Here is a 10,573-nt window from a genome sequence, read left to right on the forward strand (position 1 = left end):
TTCTGGCAGAGTTATACATTATAATCCCCTGTTTGAGATCCTGGTAATCGTGACAAGAACCAACTTTTGGACACAACTTTTAAATGTACTGAAATCTGGTCTGCTTCTTTCATAGTCGCTCTCACATGTAGTGAGATGGGACATAGAGCCTTATTTCAGGAAAAGCAGAACTCTATAAATCTTAAGTACTATAATTCTGAAGCTAATCTTTGTCTTTTAGACATCATTTTACAAAGCCTACATAAATTGTTGCTCAAGTTTACATGAACATTAGCTAACACAACATAATATCATATCTAAAACATGAATTAAAGAAAGGCTGGAAGCTTTTAACCTCTTGTAGAAAAGTAGCAAAGTACTTTTGTGTTGTACAATAAAACCTTCACACAGATTAGGCTCCCATTAACTTAAAAATACATTTAAATTGTATCTCAGTGTAAAGTAACATGGAACTTTACATATCTTATTGATAACAAATCCAGTTAGAGAACACAAATGATATAAATAAATCTCCAACATGTTTTTCTTTTAAGCCTAAAATTACCATACAACTTCAGAACACCAGCTTGATATAATGCTCTTTTGAAGCTTCTACCTTACAGACTTGTATACCTGGAAGATATGAATTAATAGCACCATAATGACATTGATGATTTTATATTAACCAAGTTTAGCTTTTAAAAAAATAACATTACAATATTGAAAAATAACAGTTGTTGTTTAACCATAGTTGTATAATTTTTAAAAACTTACACATATAACCAATTTATACAGACCTTTTTTATCACTTGCTTAAACCCTTTTGTTAACTTAATCATATAGACCTTTTATCCAGAAATACATTTTCCCTCTATTAAATCCATATCCAGAACCTTTTAGTTTTTCTTTTTCGTCTGTTAACCTTCTTTTTGTTCACATTTTGAAACAATACTTGTAAATTTCTGAATTTAAGCAATTATTTCATAGACATCAACATTTTATTAGGTTTTATTTTTGAACACCTAGAAAAACTTATAAGCTTAATTTAAAAGACATCTTTATTTTTATCTGTTTACCCAATTTAAATTGAACCATTTGAATCACGTGAATCAAAGATATTTGGATCCATTGTGTTTTTTTTTTTTGAGCGCTCTTTGTATATCTGCCAATTGTCATATAACTGCATGATATATGGACATACACACGTACAGACATACCGACATACAACACATAACACGAGTGTAACACATACACAAGGCCTTGTAATTTTTTTTTAAATCTCCATTGCAATGTTTAAAAACTCCACAGTTGATCAAAAATAGAACTGATCAGAAAACATTAACTTGTCTATAGGATCAAAACCATGAGCTCAAAAAAAAATACAGAATCTAAGGAAAAAACAAGAGTCAAAATGACTGGCCAGTAATTAGTAAATACCATACAATTTACTTTTTGGTTTGGTCTTGTTTGAGTTCAGGTAAAAGGACACTTTAAGAAAGGGAGATCTGTGGGGATGTAAACTTAAGAAATAAGCCTGTGAGAAGGGTAGAACATCCTATTAAATGTTGGCAGCGCGGTCTTCCATCTCCAGACGATGATAGTGAACCTGTATGGGCTTAGAGGCTAAAATATTAATCTGTTCTTTAATAAATTGTACCAGCCTGTTTTTTTTTAAGAGAGGGAGGGAGAGAGAGAGAGAGAATTTTTTTTAATATTTTATTTTTTAGTTTTCAGCGGACACAACATCTTTGTTTGTATGTGGTGCTGAGGATCGAACCCAGGCCGCACGCAAGCCAGGCGAGCGCGCTACCGCTTGAGCCACATCCCCAGCCCTACCAGCCTGTTTATAATGCAGGGTCCTATGGACATCATTAAAAGTAAACCCAACAAAGGGCCTAAAAGTGGAAGAAGGTAGGGTAAAAATCCATTAAGCCCAGTCCAGAGCGGGTTTTCAAATAGTTCCCTTCGTCTCTTTTCTAAATCTTCTTGAAGCTGCTTAATTTTAGTCCGTACTATGCCTGATTTATTGGCATAAAAGCAGCATCGTTCCCCTAAGGCCAAGCAAATACCTCCCTGGTTAGCTGTCAGCAAATCTAAGCCTCGTCTGTTTTGAAGGACCACGTCTGCCAGGGAGTCTATCTGGTCCTGTAAATCCTTATTGGTTCCTGATAGAGTTTGTACATCATCTATAAGTTGCTGAGATAGGCGATGGTAAGAGTGTATAGCCGTGCCTAAGCCAGCTGTACCTGTGCCCACAGCAGCTGTTATTCCAAGGCTGGTAAGTGGTAAGGCCTGTATTGCCCTCCTGTGTCTTTTGACTAAGGTGTCTAGGCTAGGAATGGGTAGAGGTTCATCTCCTGGGACAATAGTTATATCAGGGAGTAATAAGGCAAGAACACAGCCACCGGTCCAATTCGCTGGAAGCCTGGGAAAGGCTGAGTTTCCTCCACACATAAAAACTGTGCCATTGGGGGGACAAAGAGATGGGGTGGGTGAGGAATAATTTTTTACTGTTGAGCAATTTCCAAAGGAAGTAACTCCAACATCAATATCATAGGTATTATTTTGCATGGCACCAAAAAGACATAATGTAAAAGTGCCTATAGGCTGTACTTTAAAAGGAAATCCAGGTTGGCATGTATTATCATTGTCTATGATAGAATTGATAGGAACCGCCATAGGCATGACTGCCCCTGTTGTCATGCAGAGCCAGCAATCACCAGCAAGGGTGGGGTTGGAATTATTAAGCAAGGAGAAGGTAGTTCCCAAAATATCTAATGTATTGGTATCTAAATCTGGGAGCTGGGATTTAGGCAGCACTAAGGGATGATATGTGAGCTCAGGGATTTGTGGTTTCAAAAGTTTGATTATTTGAAGATGCTTGACAGCATCAGTGGGTCCTCCACCATCAGAGACCCCTGTAGGGGCCTTAATGGGCCAACAGGAGGGTTTACCAACAGTGCCTTGGCATCCAGCTGACTGTAACTTGGTGTATATGCCTTCTCCTCCCCGGTCAAAGAGAATGGGAGTATAATGAATAGTGGTCCCCCCTGCTGCATGAGTTTTAGTTAGGGTGGCTTCAAAAAATTGTTCTCCCTGCTTGTTAACACAAATTGAGGCTGACGCATAACAAGAGACATGCATCACCTGGGTATGCGTACAAGTTGCAGAACAACTTTGGAGAGCTTTGCTTGTACTGGGGGGAATAATCTTTGGCTTGTTAACACATACCCATTTAGGCTGATGAAATCCTCCGAGTTTATGGTCAACCTCAGCATGGAGGTAAGCCACCTTAGTCAAGCAGTCAGCAGTCTGGGTCCAGCTAGTGGGAGCCTGAGTCCAAGATCCTCCCCTGCATTCGCAGGGGGGGCCAAAAAGGTACTCCCTGATGTTGGAAGGTGGAGGGCCAAGGCCTCCGTGTACAAACCTGTTCAACAGAAGTGCCTTAAGCAGGATCCTCACACAGATTATTGGCTGCATCTGAAAAAGAGGAAAATCTGTCCTCAGGGGGAGGGTCTCCATCCCTGGTTGAGGTAAGTCATTAACCTGTTTAACCAGGCATTCTGGTAACCATCTTGGGGCTGCTTGCTTTTGGTCCAAAACACAAGCTGAGCCTTGTCTCCAGATGAGGACAGGATCTGGGCCTTTCCATTTATTTGTAAGGGGATCGCGCCACATAACAGGTGGGCGAACAGAATTGGACGAGGGATGCCAGTGTCTATCTACGGCCGAATGGCCTTCACTGTCTAGGGTAAGAAAATTAAGGGCAAATAATGCATGGTTAAGGCGGTCCCTGGGAGTGGTAAATACAAGGGCTGAAGCCTTAAGGTGGGTTAGCCAAGTCTTTAAGGTAAGGTTGGCATGTTCCACAATGCCTTGGCCCTGAGGGTTGTATGGAATTCCGGTAGTATGACAAATTTGGAAGGTGGCACAAAACTGTTTAAACTTGGCACTGGTATATGCAGGACCATTATCTGTTTTAATATGTATTGGTTTACCCATTATGGAAAAGGCTGAAACAAGATGAGAAAGGACATCTTTGGTAGCCTCTCCGGAATGTGGTGATGCGAAAATAAAGCCACTGAAGGTATCTAAAGAAATGTGTATATATTTGTTTTTTCCAAACTCAGGAAAATGAGTGACATCCATTTGCCAAATCTGATTGGGCAGCAATCCTCGGGGGTTAACTCCCAAGTGTTGAATGGGGAGGGAGAGAGTGCAAGCAGGACATGCTTTTACTATTTCTCGTGCCTGCTGCCTGGTAATTTTACAAAGTAATCGAAGGCTCTGGGAATTTAGATGGTGAAGATTGTGTAATTCCATGGCCTTTTGAACGGAGCCAACAAAAATTGGAAAGATGGAACGAGTTGCTGCATCAGCTTGGGCATTACCTTGTGTTAGAGGGCCAGGAAGATCAGAGTGTGCCCTGATGTGTCCTAAGAAAAATGGGTGTTGTCTGGCCTGAATTAGCTGCTGAAGCTGGTGAAACAGAAAAGCCGCATTGGAAGAAGCCTTAATGGCAGGTGAAATCTCCAGCAGGGGCACAGAGTGAGCAATGTAGGCACTGTCTGTATAAATATTAACAGGCTTATCAAAAAATGTTATAAAAACTTGTGTTATGGCAACAATTCCATGAGCTGTGCTGACTGATAGACAGTATCAAAGGTAGTAGGCTGGTTATTGACAACAAAGAGCGCACGGCCATTACTGGAACCATCTGTAAAGACAGTAAGGGCTTGAGGAATGGGAGCCTTTTGAGTAATTTGGGGAAAAATAAATGGATGTAATTGGGCAAAATGTAAAAGGGGGTCATTGGGGAGGTGGTTATCAATTGTTCCCAAGAAGCCTGATAGGGCAATACCCCATTCATCCCCTGTCTGCAGTAAAAACTGGGTTTGGTCCTTAGTGTATGGAATTAAAATATTATCAGGGTCTTTGCCAAAATGTTGTCGAGAAAGCAAGCGGCCTTTGATAATAATAGAAGCTACCTGAGCAGGATAAACAGTAATAACCTTGGAGGATGTGGTAGGTAGATGGACCCAAAGCAAGGGGCAGCCTTTATTTTTAAAATGTGGATCTCACTGCCAAAATATTCCTGTGGGTGTATGAGGAATGTATAAATTAACCAGAACCAGAGGAAGGTTATAAGAAATTTGTGTAACAAACTGTTGGGCAATTGCTTCTGTAACTTGGTTTAATGCCTGTCGTGCCTCAGGAGTAAGCTTTCAAGGGGAGGAGGGGTGGGAATCACCTCTCAAAATATCATTAAGGGGCAGAAGTACACAAGTGGGTAATTTTAAATATGGTCTTAGCCATTGAATATCCCCCAGTAATTTTTGAAAATCATTAAGGGTGTGAAGATGGTCTACACGTAGTTGCATTTTAGGAATTTGGATCTGATTATCTTGAAGTTTAAGCCCCAAATAGGTATAAAGGTCCTGTGTTTGAATCTTATCAGGAGCTATCTGTAGTCCCAAAGTAGTGAGGGCTTTGTAAAGGTCCAAGTAACAATTATTAAGGTCATGGGTATTAGGTGCAGCAATTAACAAATCATCCATATAATGTAAAATATAAATTTGTGGGCATCGCTCTCTCACAGGGTCTACTGCTTGAGCCACGTATTTTTGGCAAAGACTAGGGCTGTTAGCCATACCTTGGGGAAGAACCTTCCATTGAACCTCTGCATAGGGCCCTGAAAATTAATGCGAGGGAGACTAAAGGCAAAATAGGGTCTATCCTCAGGATGTAAAGCAATGGTAAAAAGCAATCTTTTAAGTCAATAACCATTTTACAATAGTTTTTGGGAATAGCCACTGGTGTGGGAATGCCTGGCTGTAGTGCTCCCATCGGGTGCATAACTTTATTAATGGCACGTGAATCTTGTAAAAGGCGCCACTTGCCTGATTTTTTTCTTGATAACAAAAATAGGAGTATTCCATGGTGAGGTTGAGGGCTCTACATGGCTGGCTGCCAGCTGTTCCTGCACTAACATGGAGGCAGCCTCCAATTTTTCTTGGGTAAGGGGCCACTGATCCACCCACACAGGAGTCTGAGTCTCCTAAATAATCTTATCTGCATGGGGTACAGGAGGGTCAGGGACTGACACTAAAAATCCGAATACCCAAGTCCATATGTATCTGTTTTTGGTATGGGTTGTATGGGCTCAACCAGTCCTTGTCTCAGTCTCCCAAGGCCTATACCAGGAACAAAATTCATACGAGGCATTTGATGAGTCACCATGGAATTGGAACTGGCAAGAATAACTTCCATTTGACTCAAAATATCTTGGCCCCATAGGTTAACAGAGAGGTCAGGAACAACAAAAGGAGTGACAGTTCCCTTATTACCCTCTTTATCAGTTTAGCTAGAGCTGACCAGAGGATTTTTTGACTGTCGTGTCCCTTTAAGGTCAGTCAAGGATGGGGTGAGGGGCCAACCTGATGGCCAGTATATTTGAGAGATAACTGTGGTATAAGCCCCAGTATCTAGAATTCCTTGGAAGTCCTTTCCTTCAATAAGTAGAGTAAGGGTGGGTCTATCGTGAGAAATGGGCTGAACCCAATACACATCAGAGGAGCCCAAGGAGGCAGTCCCCCGCGGTAGGGTTTGGGTGGTGGAAGTGCCTCCTGAATCTAAGGGAAGGAGTATTAATTGTGCAAGTCTTGTTCCTGTTGAGATGGCCGCAACTCCATTAATAGCTGTGGCCAGTATTTTTATTTCTCCAGTGAAATCATTATCAATAATACCAGGGAAGACCTGAACACCTTGTAAGGTAGTAGAGGCTCTTCCAAGAATAAGGGCACACGTATGAGATGGAGGGGGACCCATAATTCCAGTGGGTATTATCTGGGGCCCTTGCATGGAGTCTAATATTGTATTGGTGGTGGCACAGAGGTCCAATCCTGTGCTGCCTGGGGTGGCTCGTTGGAGGGAGGCAATCGTGGAGAAGGATTTTGAGGTAGGTTGGGGGTTTGGGAGGGAACAAACCTTATTGCCCCTGGGTTTGTCCTGGGGGAGGTCAGGGCCAGGGGCTGGCCCCGCAGGGAGTTTCCCAAGAAGCGGGAAGAAGTAGGCTGTCCAAGGGCATTTGCCTTAGATCTACACTCACTGGCCCAGTGACGACCTTTACCACATCTAGGGCAAAGGGTGGCTGGGGGCGGTTTAGCCCCAGTTTGAGGAGATGCTATCCCTAGGCTTTGTTTGCCTGTCGGTCACTGGCGTGCAATATGGCCAGGTTGTTTACAAGTAAAGCAAGTATGTGAGCCAGGATTGCGAAAGGCCTTGGTAAAGGCAGCACCTATGGCCAGAACCAAGGCATGGGCTGCACCCACCCCGGCACAGAGTCTAATAAAAGTCAGAAAGTTTCCCTTTATCCTTACTTGGTCAAAGAACATCCTGACATGCCCGGGTTGGCGTTTTCAAAGGCAAGATGTTTTACAAAGGTGCTTTCGCTTTCGCTTGGTGCAAGCAGGCGTTCCCTGGCTAGGTTAAGCCGGACAACAAAGTCGCTATCAGGCCCTTGTGGAATTTTTGCTAGGGAAGTGGTAGCTGAGCCCTTTTGAGGGAGGCGTCTCCAAGCCTGTAAGCCAGCCATCTGAATCTGCGCCAAAAGTCTAGCAGGGAAACGCGCCTGTTTAGGGTTAGTGTCAAAAGGCGCATTGCCCACTAGCTTAACATAAGTCCAGGATTTAGAGGAGGCCTTAGTTAAATTTTTTTGAGCAATTTCCCAACAGTGCTCTTTGAAATCTGCATTTCATAACAGGAAGTCTCTGGCACTGAGGGTAACTCGGGCTAAAAATTTCCAATCATTAGGAGTAAGCCATTGTGCACTGTGACTCTCTAGTAAAGCCAATGTGTAGGGCGCAGTGGGTCCATAGTGAGAGTGAGCACAAGCCTTTTTAAGTTTTTCAAGAAAGCGCAGGCTTAATTTTTTGTAAACACTCTGGGTTCCTTCCTGCCTAGGGATGAACTCCTCATCCTCTGCGTCCTGATCTTCCTCTTGCCCTCCCCCGGCTTCATCCCCTTGATCCCTTTCCTTGGCTTCCTCCTCTAGATCTGTTTCCTCTGCTTTCTCCTCTTTGTCCTCAGCCTTGGCGGGCTTATCTATCTGACTGCGGGTGACTGGGAAGGCGAGAACAGGCCGATGGTGCCGGCTTAGCCTTTGTATTAGGCTGCCTTGGGCCAGCTCGGGTTGACTCCATGCCTAAGGCTAATGAGGGAAGCTCAGAGTCAAGGGATCTTAATTCTTTTAAAAGTTGGATCTGTTCCCGTCTATGTTGGAGTGACTGGCAAGGGAGCCAGGTCAGGCAGGGGAAGTGGAGAAAAAATATCTGAGGGGGCAGTTGGCCCCTGAAGGGCCTGAGCACAAAAGGCAGGAGGGATATAGGAGGGAGGTGGGTGTGTGAGTCCTATAGACTGTGGCAGGGTCCTGAGAGGTGGCAGGTCTTCTGAATGGTAGCAAGCTGCTTCCTTCTCCAAGGTAGCCTCCTCTCCAGGGGTCAATGTGTCTCCAGGATTTAAAACTGGATAAAGGTGGTTGGTAACTGTTGGAGCCTTATTTCTTAGGTTTTGAGCAGGCCGGAAGGTTCCCAGGGTCCTGGGGAGACTGAGAAGGGTCTGTGTCTATAACTGAAGGGTATGCAGAGGGGGGACAAGAGGTCTTTTGCATAGCCTCTTCCCCAATCCTGACAAGTTTTAAAGTACCATTGTCAAAGGGTGAACATTTAAGAAGTTCATTAATTAAGTTCCAGTAAGAAAAGGTGGGAACAGGCACCTTTTCTGGGCCAAAGGATTCATAATAATCTTTTAAACATTCTCCTACTCTAAGCCATCTTTTACCATCAATGGTCCCTTCAAGGGGAAACCATGGACACAATTCTCCTACATATGAAAAGAATGATTTTAAGTCCTTTTTCTTAACATGCGCCCCTCCCCCCCCCCTCCCTGGCGTGTCTTGAGGGCCTCCTTGAGGCCTGACAAAAACAACTCATGTGAGGAAACTGCTTGTCCCATGGTGGTTCACTCACCTTGCGTTGTCCTCGCTCTCCTCCTGGATCTGCCTCTGGGTCGTATCTACTGAGTCATCGAGCCCCACACTGGGCTCCAAATGTCCCGACAGGCAGGACACATCAATGTGGGCAGCGAACCTAGATGGGGAGGAATGAAGGGACAGGAGACATGGAAGGTGACAGCAAGACAAAAGTTCTGATCAAGCTGCAAACTTTTATTGTTCACACAGGGGTATTTATGGGCTGGGGATGGGCCAGCTCTCTTATAGGCAGTTGCTAGAAGTCTTCACAAGGTGAGATAACGCAGGATGTTTCAGGGAGATGGATGGCTGGAGGGTGTCTCCCAGGCAAGATGTCTCCCAGGGGGCTGTTTCTTGTAACTGTCAGGCTATTCTTTGAAGGAGAACCCTTTTGGTCCCTGGCAAACCTCAGCCTATCAGAACATCTTGATGTGTGTTCCCTTTTGAAAATGTGATAAAGGCAAGATGTGTATGTGTTGGGGGAGGAGGGAGGGGTTGTATTCATAAAATGAAGTCTTTTAAAATATTTCCCACTTGTGTTTGTGGGGCTAAGGAGGTTTCTGGGAACCTTATTGTCATCCTTTCACACCAAAGATACCAGGGGATAGGGGTTACTGAATGACCAATTCAGTTTGGAAGAAAGGCAACCTTATCCAGAGTAAGGTATTAGCAGCTAGTGAGGTGCCTGAGAGTCCCACTTAAATTTGCAAAAGGACTTATGTCTGTCCCTGTTTCCCCATTTTTGTTTGTTTCAGACCTCCACCATTTATCCTCTGCTCTTCTGGACTATTGTAATCCCTTCTTAACGTCCTTCTAACCCACCCTCCACGATTGCCACAGCAGTCTTTCTAAAATGTAAACTTAGCCACATTATTCCTGCTTAGAATTCTTTAGTGATTTCTCATGGCCTTTTTGAAAAAGCTGGACTTCTTGTCATGTATACAAGGCCCTTATTTTTTAAAAAAATTTTCTATTTCCTATTACTCCTACACTTACACTGTGTTTGAATATCTCCAGCTATTGTAAATAAATTTTCAAAAATTTTTAGAATAGATTTAGATCTATGGGAAAGTTGCAAAGGTAATATAGAACTCCATGGATGAATTTTCATATCTTACTGTTATTTACTCATCTTGGAATTATTACCTATCCATGTTTGGAAAACTACTTTCTTAAAGATGTAGTTTTTATTTTCAATATTTTTTAGTTGTTAATGTACCTTTATTATTTATTTATTTATATGTGGTACTGAGGATTGAACTCAGTGCCTCACACATGCCAGGCAAGTGCCCTGCCACTGAGCCACAAGCTCAGCCCCTTGAAGACTGCCACTCTGGGCAATGCTATATTATTCAAAAAGTAGAGAACCTGGCATGGTGGTATACTCCTATAATCCTAGCAGCTCAGGGAGTTGAGGCAGGAGGATCAGAAGTTCAAAGGCAGCCTCAGCAACTGAGCTAAACCCTGTCTCAAAGTAAAAAATAAAAAGGACTGGGGATATGACTCAGTAGTTAAGTGCCCCTGGGTTCAATCCTTAGTACCAAAACAAAAACTAAAAAACAAGAA

This window comes from Ictidomys tridecemlineatus, chromosome 1 (assembly GCF_052094955.1).
Source record: "Ictidomys tridecemlineatus isolate mIctTri1 chromosome 1, mIctTri1.hap1, whole genome shotgun sequence".
Taxonomy (NCBI): domain Eukaryota; kingdom Metazoa; phylum Chordata; class Mammalia; order Rodentia; family Sciuridae; genus Ictidomys; species Ictidomys tridecemlineatus.